The sequence below is a fragment of the Drosophila biarmipes genome, chromosome 2R (assembly GCF_025231255.1).
Source record: "Drosophila biarmipes strain raj3 chromosome 2R, RU_DBia_V1.1, whole genome shotgun sequence".
In the NCBI taxonomy this organism is placed as follows: Eukaryota; Metazoa; Arthropoda; class Insecta; order Diptera; family Drosophilidae; genus Drosophila; species Drosophila biarmipes.
Window position 1 is genome coordinate 22486474 of NC_066615.1, and position 15152 is coordinate 22501625.

Sequence of the window (15152 nt, forward strand, 5' to 3'; positions counted from 1 at the left end):
CGTTGAGAGAACCCCTGGCTGTCTCGGATCGGAATAAAAACTTTAAGTTATGGCCTGCAGCGGCGGCAATCGATGCGAAGATTTCCAGTAATCTTGACCGACATTGGTTGCATGCATAAATTCCGCAAATTATAGCCCCCACACTCGAAAAAATCGAGTAGGTCCCGGGGCTTTGGGGCAGGAATAAAACCGAAAGAGTCGAAGACGTCATCCTCCGCCAGCTAATTGAACCAGTAAATCGCAGTCACATTGCTCTGGGCCTCAGTTTGGCTCGAAGACGAACCTTTCCTTCTCCTGAGCTTTGTTTTTCTGGCTCTTGACTTTTTCCAGCAGCTCCAAAGCAATTGCTCCGTCGGTTTGCCCCGGGCTTTTTTCACTTTGGACACGACTTTGTCGTTTTGGTTTTCGATTGGAAAGTTCAAGTTTTCCCTGCCTCTCGGGCACACTCTGTCATAATTTTGGGCGGTGTCGTAGAGAGGACAAAGGAAGGGCAGGAACTGGAGGTGCGAGGAATTAAAATAAATAGAAGGGACTGGAAACCTTAACTTTCATGCACACTTTGGGTGAATCCATTTGCATAATTTTAAAAACACGCTTTAAGCAGGCAATGAATATGAGTTCAAATTGTATTCTTATCGAAGCCAAAAAGATGTAATGATAAACAGGTTCTCCCTCTGGAAAACATATCCTGCGGCTAGGCACAAGCATGTAAGACAATTAATAATACTTAAAAAGGGCACAGATGGAGTGTTCCGGGGGTTCCCCCACGCAAGGGATAATACAATCCTCCCACATATGGAATTCCCTCGCCCGTTTGAGGGGTGTGTTTTGGGTAATGAATAATGTGCACTCACCTGGAAGCACTAGGCCGACATTTCCCCACCTCGTTGACTTATTTGCCACATTTTTCGTTGACTTTCGTCCTGCAGGAAGAACCCAAAAATTATTACAAATTGCCCACGTATTTCTCGACTTTAATTGAAATTAGGTGCGATAATTAAATGCATTTTCGTGTGCCCGTGCCAAGGGTGCCCTTTGACCCTCGGGGGTGTGGCTGGAGCATATGGCACACATGGTAACCCAAACAGGTCACAAGGGTGTGTGCCTACTTTTTGTTGAATCAAGTGTGGTCACTTATGCGGCGATATACATCGCGTTGATTTATGACAGCATATGTGGGCTGCTCCGGGTGGAGAAAGGTCGCTGGAACAAATGAAAGTCAAGCATGAAGTTACCAGCTGCCTAAAGTGTTTAAAAATTGTGTGAAAGCGGGCTCAGAATGTTTCTAAACTTTAAAAAGAGGATGACATAGCTTGAAAATATATTTGCCTTACTAATCTACAACATATTATAGTAGACTAAACACAATTATTAACCCAATTTTTATAATTTTTCGTTGCAGGTGAGCTTATTTGGATTTTGCTAGCCATATCCGCACATTCGAATACACATCCCACGTAAGTTAAGCCATCGAAAACCCAATCCCAATGCTTGGCTAATGCCGCGAAAATGGCAAAACAAACAAATGGGCAGGAAAACCCATGTTCCCTGCAATCAATATCGGATGCATTCCGCTTATGGAAATGCTATTCAATTTCCAATTCATTGCCATGCAATTTTCAAATATGTTTCGGATTTTAAATGCGCCTTTGATGTCTGCGTTGGCGCCCCCGATTTTCCCATTTTCCCGCCTTTCCCCATCTATCTGGTTTTATTTTCCTTCGCCTCCCATGGGAGTGACAGCATATGCAATCGGCATTTTGCGGCTGCATCATTAACAGCATGAGCCAGAGGCGTCCGCAGGGGGGTCGGCTGCCAGGGGCGGGGGTCAAGGGCTCCGCTCCGGCAGACAATCGAGGACCTGGCAAAAACAATTACATTTCAATTTGCCGATGTCAAAATCAGGCTCGAGACCCCCATACTTAACCCCTCCAAAGGGCAGCCACTGTCTGAATAATTGTTAATTGAAAATTGTTGCCAAACAGCGGGAAAATCGGAAGAAAGGGGTGGGCCCTGAATGTTGCATGTGGCCAAAATATTTATGCATTTAAACAATGCCACATGAGCGCAGCGAACAAAAAGATTTGGCTTATTCCGTTCGTGGAAAAGGTTAGGAATTTCCATAAATTATTCATAAATAAGGGGGGAAAATCAGTGGATTCCGAATCCGAAATTCGATAATCATTCTAATGGCAAATTATGCACAAAACATTCCAAAAATGCAGATTGTGATTCATTATTCGCTTTTTGACGCAAAACTAAGGCCACCGAAATATTCACATTAATATTCTTTGTCGTTTGCGGGAAAAGCCCGGAATGTCAACAATTTTGTTGATTGCATTGATGTCTAATTAAATACTTATTTGAATGAAATGAAAGGGGTAAAATCTATAAATGTGCTAATAACATCAAGGAAAATGGTCCACTAAACTCGTTCTCCACAGTCAATATTGCTGTCAGTTTTTTGAAATCGTTTGGAAGTGTTGACATTTTATTGTCGGATGGAAGTGATAATTGCTGTCATTAAATCGTAATTAAATTAATTCCAATTTAGACTGTTTTGACCAAAGCAGAAAGTGCTTGCGGAACTTTTAATGAATTATTTCGGCTGATAATAACAGCATCTGAAATCCTAATTGCTGTTCAAAATATCAAATTAAAACTGATTTGGCTTCCATATGGGTTCGATTATACATATTTTTTTGGGTGATTTGCAGACTATCAAATACAAATCGAACTCCAACTAGTGATTATACAACCATTTTGCATAGTTCCCAGCTCTTCTCCACTTTTTGCTCGGTTCTCTAATTACTCAAATCATCAATAAAACATCAAAGGCCGAAAGCCGTCGGACAAAAACCAATTTGGCTGAGGAAGATAGTCTGCCGCCACCTGTTTTTGGCTCATCAACATCGCATCACGATGGCTTGGTTAATGGTTAATGATCTTTAAGAGCGCATTTAAAACGCGTTTAGTACATGCGTGTGGAACTAATTTGCAGTTTCCCCCTTCTCTCACATTTTTCCCAACCTCCGCAGAGATTTCCTTTCTTTCAAGAGGCGTTTCAGTCTCGCCGAGGTGGAAGTTGGAGGTGGGAAAAGGATTCTGATTGGGGATTTTCGCCGAACTCGTTTCCGCTTTTCCTTTGATTTTTAGACCCCGGATATACCTAAGCCCAATTGAACTGCCAAAAGCTTAAATATTTATACAAACTAATTAGCTCAGCTTAATTGAAATGTATCGAAAATTGAAAGGCTCGACCTTGTTAAGGGATTTGGAAAATTAGGTCTAAGAGGTAATGAAGAACTCTGTATGAGTGATGCTATGAAAAATGATAGTATTCTATGTTAAATGATGATGCAAAAGTTGCTTAAGTATAAATAAAATCCCAAATTGAACTCGTAATTTCTGTAAGGAATGGATTATATGATATGATTCATAAAAAATACTTAAAATGTACACAAATAAATCTGCGAAATTACAATAGGCAGCAGTAGGAGTTCTAAAACATGAGTTCCATTAAGAAATGTAGTGTAGTAAAGCCAAGTACCACCTTCGTGTGATTCTCCAGATTTTTCTCCGCATCGAAAACACCCCGCAAACTCTCTGTGGGCATGTTGGCTCCTTTGATTCCTTTTGGCCAAAGTCATTAGCCTGGCTAACAAAGCCTGCTTACTGCGTTTACGTGTACAGTGGAGTCTTAATTAAATTATGACTACGCTAATGTAGCGTTACACCCGGCCCACTCCACTTTAGTGGCTTTGCATGTCGCCGCTCATCAGCCGCAAATCGCCACGGCCATAGTACGCCAAACACACACACACTCATTACTTTCTCCCCATTCCGCAAAATGGAGTCATTTTTGTTTCCTTTTCCGGCGCCTTTGTTGTGTGTGTGTGTCCTTATGTTGATTTCCGCTGCTTTGGCGTTTCGTGTCAGCCATTTGGCGAAATGTAAATAAAGTAATTAAAGTAATAAAATTTGCTTTAATGCTGCACAGCAGTGGGGGTCCTGGGCCACGGGTTCGGAGGATCCTTCGGTGGAAAGGTGATAATTACGCTTATTTAATCATTTATTATGGCCATTTTGATGTGCTCCTTTCGCCTGCCACCCCGTTTGTGTGCTCCCTATCTCTATCTAATGTTTTATTCCCGTCCCTCTCGTTCGTTTTTTGTGCAATTGTCGATTAATTTGTTTATGGCACGAAATTGTCGCGTTTATCACGTAGCTACCCTGCTAATTCATCACCTGCCTTTGCCATATTATCCATATTTCTCCCCCTCTGTTTGCCTTTGTTCTGTAGTTTGTTTATTTGGGCTTTTAGTCATCCTTTGTGATACCCTCTAATAGGGCATATACTTTTGATAAAAATATGGGAAATATTTCTAAAATTTGTAGGGTATTCATGGCCTTTAAATTGGTTAACAAAAAGTACTGTAATTTCTTCCGCTTACCATTATTGCCTATTAACATCCTGTTGGTTAACCAACTATCCAAAAAAATGCCCGACAAATCAATTAAAATTGCGCATTTTCTGCTCATACGAGTACGCATGCATACATCAGTTTCAATTTAAATAAAAACCCACGAAAAAAGTAGAGCCCTGCCCAATTGCCATGGAAACTATGAACGCCAAAGTTTGCAGCGCATGCAGACGGACATAAAAAACAATTTTAAATTAAATACCAGACAGCACAGACAACGAAAATAGAAAAAGAACGCCGGGCTCCCCACTCGGAAAATAAAGAAAAACAGGGAAAAGCACAACAGCTTCATTTAAATGGCACGCAAGGGCGCCACTTGAGAGTCCTGGACATGCTCCAAAATCCCCATCCGAACTTCGGCAGACAGTGTAATGAAAAAACTTCTCACACTTCGGAGGAAAACCAGAGGCAGCATTAGAAGTATAGAGCTGGCGATAAAAAAGATACACCCAATGTCTAGGGCGCGTATTTAATAGTTGCCATTTTTTTGGGATCGCCACTCCAGTGTGCTGCCCCTCCGCCGTTTTTCTTCCTGTGTATCGTTTCCATGAGTAAATAATTTTCAGGTTCAAGTGCCATATAATTCCCTTACTCTCCCTCTCGTTTTCCACAAATTACACGGTCTCGGCACCCACCCACTAATTTCCCTGCCCCGCCGCCCAAAGAGCCCGCATAAATAACGCCATGTTCGAACAAGGAGCCAGGGAGTAAATGGCGGGGGGTTCCAGTGGGTGGGTGGGTGTAGTGGGTGGCGGTGGGCGAAGGCCGGGGGAGGTCCTCATGTTGTCCCCCTGAAGCGTTTTCAGCGCTACATTTTTATCTGCCGCCCATTTCAAGTTTTCTAAACAGCGTTCGGCTGGTATACACTCAGAAAAATAATAGAAATCATAAAAACATTTTAAGAAAGTATTATATTGTGCAAAATGTATACTAACTATTTATAGTTAATATTTTACGATCATTCTTTTATACTATAAAATGTCAGTATGGTTTATTTTTTAAAATGTTTGTTCTTCTGTTGCTCACTTTTTTAGGAGAAACCAATAAATAATTTTATTTTTAAAAATTTACCAAAAGTATGCAAATAGAATATAATACATTGTATAAGAATTTACAAACATAAAATCAAAAAAAAAATTAACTAATTTAAAGAGACCTTACTTTATGATGGCGTATTGGTGCCTTGTTGACATTATAATCTTATTATATTCCCAAAAGCATATGAGCATTTATTGTTTCCCGATTTCTCTCAGTGTCGTGACAGCTTCGGGTTCGTTCCCAGCTCGCCGGCATTTAGCTCTGCCATATATCAAGCGATCCAGCTCATGTGTCTGAGCCCTGTCGTGCGGTTGCCAGCCGGCAAAGGAAAGCGAGCGGCAGCCTGTTCAATGTCCTGGCATCCTGCTCCTGTTTCTCGGTGTCGGCTCCTGTATCCCCAGTATCCTCCGGTTCCCCCGAGTGCTCCTGGCCCCGTCCACATTTCCCCTGCCTGGCTTTGGCTTAATTGCCAAATGTGTTTAGGTGCGGTTTCGCCTTTCCATTGTCCTCGCTCTTGGCCGTGTGCAAGCGCTTTTCCGCACAACAGAATTAAAAAATGTGGCAATGTGGAAACAGGAAAGCAGGGGAAAGCGGAAAAAGCAGGGGAACTGGGGTCATGAAAGACCATCCAACAGCTGAGGCCCTTTATTCGATACATCGCACAAATTTGCATGTTTCGGCCGGCCCAATTCACGTTGAGCCGAGGAGCTTTTGAAGTTTTATGGTTGCCATTTGATAACTTGGCGCACGAAGGGGGGTTTTATCCGTGAATAGCAGGAGTGGCGGTTGTGAAGTTTAGCAGGAGTAGGAAGGGGAAAATACGATTGCATTGGCTTTTTCGTGACTTTTTTCAGCAAATTGATGGTCAGTGAACACAGGTTTTGTTTTTAGTTCTAGGTTTGTATTCGTTTTTAACTTAATGAACGGACTTTGAATCACAACTAAAACTGTTTTGTTTCAAGTAACATTCTTATGAATTTTATTCCTAAAATAAACGGTAAATTTACTATTTTTGGTAAAAATTAACTAAGGGTTTCATTTTTAAGGTATAATATACTTAATTCAAAAGTCCATTCCTGAAATTTTCTTGAATTCTAAAATAGCCCTATAATTCCACCTTCCGAATTAAATATGTATTTGGAGTCTACGGTCCTTACTTGTTCTTTTCCTTTCAATTGAATACTGCCATTTATTTACCTTCAACAACCCCGCCCAAAAGAGGAAAAATTGTAGCATTGAAACACTAATTACACTCGGTTGACACACCCCCGCAGAAGGGCCACGCCCACCGCCTCGTTTTCCAGGCAACTTGGGCCCGCTTTTGTGATACCTGATACCCTACAGTCTAGACCGGCAATTGTGACCGACTTTCGGGGTCAGTCTTGGCCAGATTCTTTGCCCCAGTGGGAGATGCTCCTCTTGTCTGATTTCTGGTTGAACGGAAACACTTCAAAGACCTAAAGACCGAAAAGTCCGAAGCAGAAATGCAAATTTTTCCGCCTCCCCCCGATTTTCCGACATTTTCGTGTGGCGCTTGTCGCTCGATTCATTTCAATATGTGCCGGGGGTAAATTATGAAACTCGGGGCGTTTCACTTGTTAAAACAAATTATAGGTTTCGTTTTGATTATTTTGAGCGCTCTTTTTCCTTCCCGCTCTCTGAGGTGGGCAGGCAGGCCCTGGTGTATAATAATACGCATTCATTTGCATATTTTCCCAGTTGGGGAGCGACTTTTCAGGGGCGCAGGGAACTGGGAACTGGAAGTAAATGAAGGCCCGAAGGAAGTCGGATTACAGGCTTTCCCCTGCCCGAGCGTCCTCTAAATGGGTCAGAGTTCAAGTGGAGTTGAAGAAAGCGTCATGGTTATGGTTTCCTGTCGCTCACAGAGTCCATAAATCGCCTCTCCATCGATCTGTCGCTCTGTCACTGAGTCGGCCCACAAATGTGTCAAGCCGCAGTCGGATCAACGGCCTAAGCGGCATATTAAATGCCAGGCGATTGGGGCACTCTCCCAGCCGACGACTCATTTAAACTCAAAATGTCAGATTATTAAACTTTGATAAGGCCCAGGGAATCGTTCAGATACATATACTCGCAGATACCCGTGGGCAGCAATTGAGGATGAGTTTTTCTGAGTCGGAGTTTCTGACTTGAGCTGGAGTCGCCCCACTTCCCTCTGCTTTTCGAGATGTGTCGATTACAATGGCAATTTCAAGCCGTCTGACGTCTGATGAGGATCATCGCGCTCACGAGGCATGAAAAATTATGGCACGTACTCCTCGCAGCCCAGGGAGATTTCCCGAAATGATAATCAAAGAAATCCTACATATATGACTCCTCCTTTTGCCGCGCTGGTATATGGAAATAAATATTGTGCATTAATGATGATGAGCCGTGGCGAAAAGTCTTTAAAATGTGAGCAGCGTCTTCATCTCTGATGAGGTTTGCTGCATAACTTGCCTGGGACTATTCGGACGATGCCGTTTTACTCTTGGAAGAAAGTAATCTATTATTATTTACTCTATAATTACCAAAGATGCTTTTCTGATTATCATTTTCGATTAGGCCCAACCATAAATACTCCCATAGTTAAACCAAACCTGAAACCATAATCGAATCAATCAATTGGGCCCAGCTACGGCCACGCCCTCCCCTTTCACCCCGACCTAATATAAATGCAAATTTAAATCAGAAATGGAAGAGAGTCTTAGTCTGAGCTCGAATCCGAGTCCGAGTCCGAGTCGAGGAAAATGCGTAGCAAATTCAAAATGAAATGAATCGAATCGCTGGCCTGGCTTAGTTTGTCCGTCTCGAGTTGGACTTTTTTCATAGAAATGCATTAAGTTTTGCTGCTGCCGAGGAAAAGATTGAGAGACGACGATGAAATATGCGCACAAATCATTTGGTTAGGCTGGGTCGGGGTCCCGCTTTTTATTTCGATTTTGGCCAGCAGGTAGACAGATAAAGCCTGGCCAAATGGTAAAAGCTGTTCAATGGATCGATTTGACCAGAGTTTACAGTGGGCAAATCTGGAATGGAAAACGAATTTGGGGGTTGCGGGGATATTTAAAGTGTGGCAGCCCTTTAAAGATGAACTCCTTTGGTAAATTAACAAATAACTTTTAACACATTTTATATAAAATAAAACTTTTGTAAGTGATTTTGATCATTTTCAGCCTTTAACAGCCGCACATTTTATGTTTTCCGTTTTCAACATTTTAATAAGTATGTATATTACTTTCCTTTAAATATTTTCCCAGCACCCACTGTATAAATTGTGTTTTTTGGCTTATGCAAAGCCTGTTTTATCTGATTAGGCCTATTCCCCCCACAGACTTCCCCTCGATTCGGTTTCGGTTTATGAATTCCATCTTTGCTGAGCTTTGGTTACGCTTTTCGGCTTGGGTTTTGGCTATGGTTTCGGTTGGTTTTGATTTCGTTTTGGTTTGAGCGTTTCTTTTCTTACGACTCCATAAGCCACAGAAACCAGACACAAACGCATCGTTAGCCCTGTTTTTCTTGTTTGCCGTCGATCAAAATGCAATCAAAAATGTGCGGGTTCCTCGTGGTCCAAAATGCCTCCCCTCACCCTTCACCATTCCTCCGGCTACTTTGTTTGATTGTGCCCCGGCACCACCGAATGGTTTTGTTGCTGCCTCGTAAAGATTTCTATCGCAGAGGATGGAGGACGGACGGGGAAATCCACAGAAATATAGGGCTGAGCCGGCCTTTTCTTTCGCCTTTCCATGGCTTATTATTTATGGTAAGTGTCTGTTTGGGTTTGTAATTGATTTTTACAGTTCCCGACTCGGCGGTTCTCCGAGAGTTATAAACCCTGGCCGAGATCGGTATCAATTGTGGTCGAAATGGCATCATAAATAACGTCTTCGAAGCGCTTTGTTTTCCTGATGGAAATGTTAGGCTGCATGAATGGGCTTAAATGGGCTTAAAATGAGCTTTAATATTAAGGGACCTCTTATGGTCATATATTTGATATATCACTAAAAAACGTATTTATTTTATTTTTGTTTTATCACTAGGTTCAGTTTCCCCATTTAATTGTAATGTAGAACCCTAGAAGCGAAACCCATCCTAAATTGATCGCTTAATCTCGCTTATCTTCGATCCCAAAGCAGCAACATGTCGCCCCATTAGTCTCATTTTAAATACCCCAAATACCTCCTAAACTACATTCAAAATGCATTAAAAAACAGAGGGAACAGAACCAACCGGAGAGTAGGAAACCCGAACCCAAAAAACGATATAATCCAATTAATCCTTAAACGTTTTTTAAAAGCATATAATTTAAACACACGCCGACGCCAACGAGCGACAAAGAGACCGAAGCGAGCCCAAACACAAACCAAAGCCCAGACCCGAAGCAGGAACACACCCAGCACAACAATGGCACCCGGCGTGGAGCACGACCACAATGCCAAATGCGATCGTCGGGGCTCCAGTTCGGTGTGGCATGCAGCAGGCCCCGTCTATAAGGCCCGGTTCCGTCGCTCCCTTTGGGACCCCTCTGTGACTCACTGATTGCGATCGCGAGCGGAAGGTGCGTGAACAATGGAAACAATCGAACATAATTAGGCTAAAGTGCTGCGGATAAAGAAGGCGACCATGCTCCTTCCCGGGCCGTTCATAAATAAAAACGACAACGCAAATAAATTGTAGCGAATTTTTATAATTAATTGTACTGTCGTCGGCGGCGGGGCTCGTTCAACCAGTCCGCCCAGCGAGGGGTTAAGCTTTTGCCGGTAGTAAGTAGTTTCGCTGATTTTCCGATAGCACCGAACAGTAGGCGGAGGGCGGGGTGGGACAGAAGAAGGGGTTCGTGTATTAAAAGCGCATTAACAAATCCCCTAATCAGCGCTGGCAAATCGTCCTCTGTGGGTGTTTCTCTGCGAGACCCCTTCCCATGGTGCTCCCCCGGATCTGGGATCCGAATCCAACTTTTACCCACTCTTGGGCTGCCTTTCCTGTGGGTTGCATTGATTGAATGATGGTTCTACGAAGAAGAGCCAATAGTTAATTAGCAGATTAGTTTCCATCAGATTAAAAGTGATTTAAACAGTTTGCAGATAGGAGAGTTCATTTTCTGGGTTGCTAATGGGTTTATTTGGCTTAAATTTAATCATACGAGCTAACAAAGTGTTAGGTTTAGGGATGTAATTCTTTAACTATGAATTTATAAAGGTTTAAATTCTTAACCTATTGAGTAGCCTAAACTCTTTTTGTACATTTAATAGGGACTAGTTTTAGTACCTTATGAGGTACCTTATGAGTACCTTATGAGCTTCAACATCTGAAAGCGAAGGCTTACTGCAGAAGTAAGCTCCGTCTTCTCATCTTCTAATAAAGTATAGGTAATAATCTATTGATTTTCCTGAGCGGCCAGCCCGCTATTGACCCAAAACTAATCTGCCCGGCATAATCGCAGGAGAGGAGGAAAACCAATTGTTTGGTCGGCAGGTCGACTTTGTTGCCACCTTCCGCAGGGCTTTCCTCTTATTATGCAGTGGATGTGTGTCCTTTGCCACAGATCCTCCATGTGTATATATTACTTCTGCCTGGCTGAATTAATTCGCCTACTTTAGCGAGCCGGCTGGAATTTACTTTTCCGACTGCCGCCTCTCCACTTCTCGTTGGCTTAGTTTCCTGCTCGAGCGCTTTTCCAGCCGTCAAAGGCGGCCTTTGAAGTTAATCCTACCTACATGTATATACTCACACAGTCTGGCATAATTGTGTTTTAGCATTTAACTTTGGCTCCTACTCTTTCTTTATTTTGCCCTGTGCCCGCCTTGCCAATTTTGGTGTGCGCTTCTTTCGACTCCCATTTCGACTTCTTCGGGCCATTGTTTGCCTAATTTTCCGCCTCTGGGGAATACAAAAAATGGGGGCTGCAGCTCCTAATCGGGTGATAGATGATTTGAGCCAAAGAATGAGTTCAAGTCGCTGTGAAATGAAGGGGAAGTCTGCTTGCGGCCTTTCAATTAGTTCAAAGAGGGTTCGTAGGCAGACCTTTTTCGGGAACCGTTCTTTAAAGTTGCCATGAAACTTAAAGATGGTATACGTTTTTACAACTTTTCATCTCCCTTTTGAGTACTGCACTTTAACATTTTTAAAAAATTTTAAGATGTCATCCCTTCAGGCAACCGTTCTTTAATGTTTTCACAAAGTGTAATAATAATTCTTGATAATAATCACCACTTGAATACAAATTTCTATATCTGCCGTAAGATAAACACACTCTGTCTTTGGCCATATGGATGTGCTTTATAGACCTCGTTTTCCCCCACATAAAGCCGCAGCAGCTGTTACAGCACATGAAGAACATTTGGCAAATGCTGCGCCTGCAGGTAATTTATCTAATAAAATTATTATTACCATATATTATAATAAATGAGGCCTAATAAGTAGGCTAAGATATAGGCGGAGTGACGAGGCGAGTGAGGCAGACAGATTTTCCCCGGCAATACCTTCGGCCCCATGCCGCTTTCCTCGGAGGCTGTTTCGCCGGTCACGTGCCGCTTTCGCAATTTGTGGCGGCGTCTCGGGCGACAACTGGGAAAACCGGGGAAAACCAGGGAAAACCGCACAAATGTCTCCACGGCTCGGGCACCGAAAATAGCTAAACAATTCGAAAAGATGTCGCACAATTTGACGACACAGGCACGGGAGCCCGGTAAATGCGACAACGATGTAGACGAGACAACCGACACGGCGACGGCGCATTTGAAATGCAAAATAGGCAGCACCACGGGACACGCCCCCTTTCTGGGGGGAAATGGATATACCCGATGTCTGAGCAAATCGATGGAACCTGGGTCTTTGGGGCGGCAAGAGTCGCATAATTGAAGTCAACAAATCGCGATTAATTAAGCTCGGAGAGAGCCTGAGATGGAATTTACAATCCATTATTTTCTTTTAAAGATTATGATTTTTTCTCCAACGACTTACATATCTATCCTGCGACAATCTCTGAGTTGTTTTTACCTTTAGAACTTTCCTTTTCAAGCCCCACCTAACTGCTGCAGAAAAAGGTGGCCTACAAATTGCCTCATTTTTTTGACCAACTAAGCAACCCCAAAAAAAGAGTGAGCTGGAAAAAAGGGGAAAACTAAAGCCGAGCCAACAAATATTTATGTTAAACTTGATGTTGTACAACACCAGAATGGGAGCACACAATTGAAACGGCGCTTAATTTTTTATGACCATCGCAAACACTCAAGCCAAGCAGGCTAACCACAACAGCAACAACACGAGTATCCTTGACACAGGGAGGGTGCCACAGCACCCCCCAAAAAAATGTTTCGCTTTTTTGTTTCCTTGGGTTGCGGGGAAATTCTTTTCTTACCGCCACAATTTTGCGGTTTGTAAAACTTTTGGCCTTCTCCCTTTTGCCGCTTTGTTTTTTGGGTTTTGTTTGCCGTTCTCTTGTGCCTTTTTCACTTGTTTTCCATTATTTTGTTTGCATTTGAATTGAAAATTAGTATTTCGGGCACTTTAACTTCGACCCGGCTAATTCATCATTCAAGGTTCTACTCCCCCGGAAGGATTTTCCATTTTCCGCTTTCCATTTCCATTTAGCTTGTCAAGGGTTTTTCCCCAACCTTCCTGAAGTGTTTGTTTAGGTTTTTCTTACATAATTTTATTTATGACATGTTTGATTGGGTCTTCTAAAGTCCCTCGAGAGGCGGTCAAACAGTGGCGAGATCCTTATAAATGGAATGGAATTTATGCCAGGACATGACTCAATTGCAGTCAAGTCGCTCACTCAATCTGCCAGAACGAACGCAACTTTACAATGTAATAAAGTCCAGGGGCCCAGCAAACAGAAATAAACACGAAACAGTAGTTCATGGTACTTCAGGGCGCCTTTGCCACCTAACTTTTCCCAGATCCCCGATCCCGGGCTGGAAAACCCCCCTGGAAAAGCCCCACCAGCAAAGGTGGACTGGCTCCCGAGGAAGAGGAGAGCCTGCGCAGACGTCGTCGACAACGACAACTAATGAGTTCCTAATTTAAATAAATTTCCCCTCATAAATTAAAAACTGAGGGACAAGGACAGTGTGTGCTTGAGTGTGCCGAGGATGTGGAGGGGGATAGTCTGGCTGTCGATTCCCCGAGGAGCTGGGCAGGGAGCTTCGATGGCTTTAACTTGTTAAAGTGTGACTTGGGTACTTATGGGAAAGCTCCTGAGCAGTCGGTTTCACCTATTACAGGTAAATGATGCAATATGGACAATCCCTAACTTAGACTGTTATAACTTCATTAAATTCTTTAATAAAAGCATAGCATAGGATATACACCAGGCATTATTAGTATCATATATTATAATATATAATAGGATAAGCCTCTTGGTTTTCTGCTCATTAGTCAGTAGCGAAACAAAAGGCATAACTTAACTGCCTTTGCTGTATATGCTTTACGAGTATAGTAATTTCAATTATTTCAGCTGCCTTTTCCGGCTGGCTCTATAACAATGCGAGCTCCATTATAAAGTCAATCGCCAGTCAATGTGTGTCCCCCTTGATTTTAGCTGCGGCTGCTTCTGCTTCGATTCATTATCCTGCGGTGACCAAAAGCACTTACAAATTTTGTTAGCGGCTGGCCAAAAGCCGCACTCACGCATCGAAATTCGGATTTCTGCCCGCGACTTTATGAGTATTCTGTGGGAAGACGGAGCCCAGCGACCGACGAGCCGCGCATAACCACATAAATCAGTTTCTAGCCCCGGCAACTGTGCGCTAAATGCCGTGACAGCCGCCAAGGAGCTGCAGTCCATGGTCTATGGAAAAACCCAAACCCAAACCGAATCGGAGGCCAGGAATCCGAGAAACGTAGTAGGAACGTGAGGCTCAAAAGAAAGGCTTTGGCGCATACCAAAAGTCAATGAGCCATTGAACGATCGATTCGGAGATATGGGGCGGAGGATGGGGATGGCATGGATGGGCCAGAGATGGCCCAAGATGGTCATCTCCCGGCTCGCCATCACCATCTCCGTCTGCCTGGCTCATCTCAGGCCGAGCAGGCACAGTTCACATTTTGCTACGCCGCATTTTTAGCCAATTTAAAGTCTAATTTAAGCAGGCGCATTCGCAACGCACGTACTCTAGAGGGAGGCCAGGGGGTTTCGCAAAGGATTGATCTGGTCTGGCTAATTTTGAGCACGTACGCATATAAATTTCATCAAAATTCCGTCGGAATAAACGCTTGTGCGTTTAAAACTCGCGAGACCAAAAGGACATGGCCAACAACCAAAAAAGAATTCATATTAAATTATGGAAAAGGGAATTTTTCGGCAGAGGAATCTTGGCTGCTGGTAGTCGTTATTCGTTATTATTGTTTTTGTCTGTCTGCGCTTTTTGTCACTGAACGCATAATAAACATGTTTATTAACATTTCTCGCAGGCTGCCGGGGAGAACAATAAATTAAGCGCGGTGGCAGGACAGCCTGCTGCAACATGTTGCACGCAACATTCATCAGCGCCACGGGCGAAAAAAGAGCGAAAATTGAAATTCCAAAAAGGAGGAAAACCGAAATAATTATTTTCAGGCGGCGCAAATTGAGGAATTTCTCAGGAAGAAAGCTGATTGGGAGGCCTCAGACAGAGGAATGTCTTT

The 15152-nt window shown here is 43.1% G+C and overlaps 1 protein-coding gene across 2 annotated transcripts in view; it reads left to right on the plus strand.

The window, feature by feature from the left end:
* LOC108022676 (uncharacterized) overlaps window positions 1–15152 on the plus strand; it is an 85031-nt gene that overhangs the window by 19528 nt on the left and 50351 nt on the right. The window contains exons 1-2 of one of the 2 annotated variants that reach the window (XM_050888104.1): window positions 624–708; window positions 1403–1457. The exons of the other annotated variant lie outside the window; for it this stretch is intronic. The gene's annotated coding sequence lies outside the window, so the exon portion shown is untranslated. Of the gene's footprint in view, window positions 1–623; window positions 709–1402; window positions 1458–15152 lie in introns of those variants that run through there. 2 annotated transcript variants of the gene reach the window in all.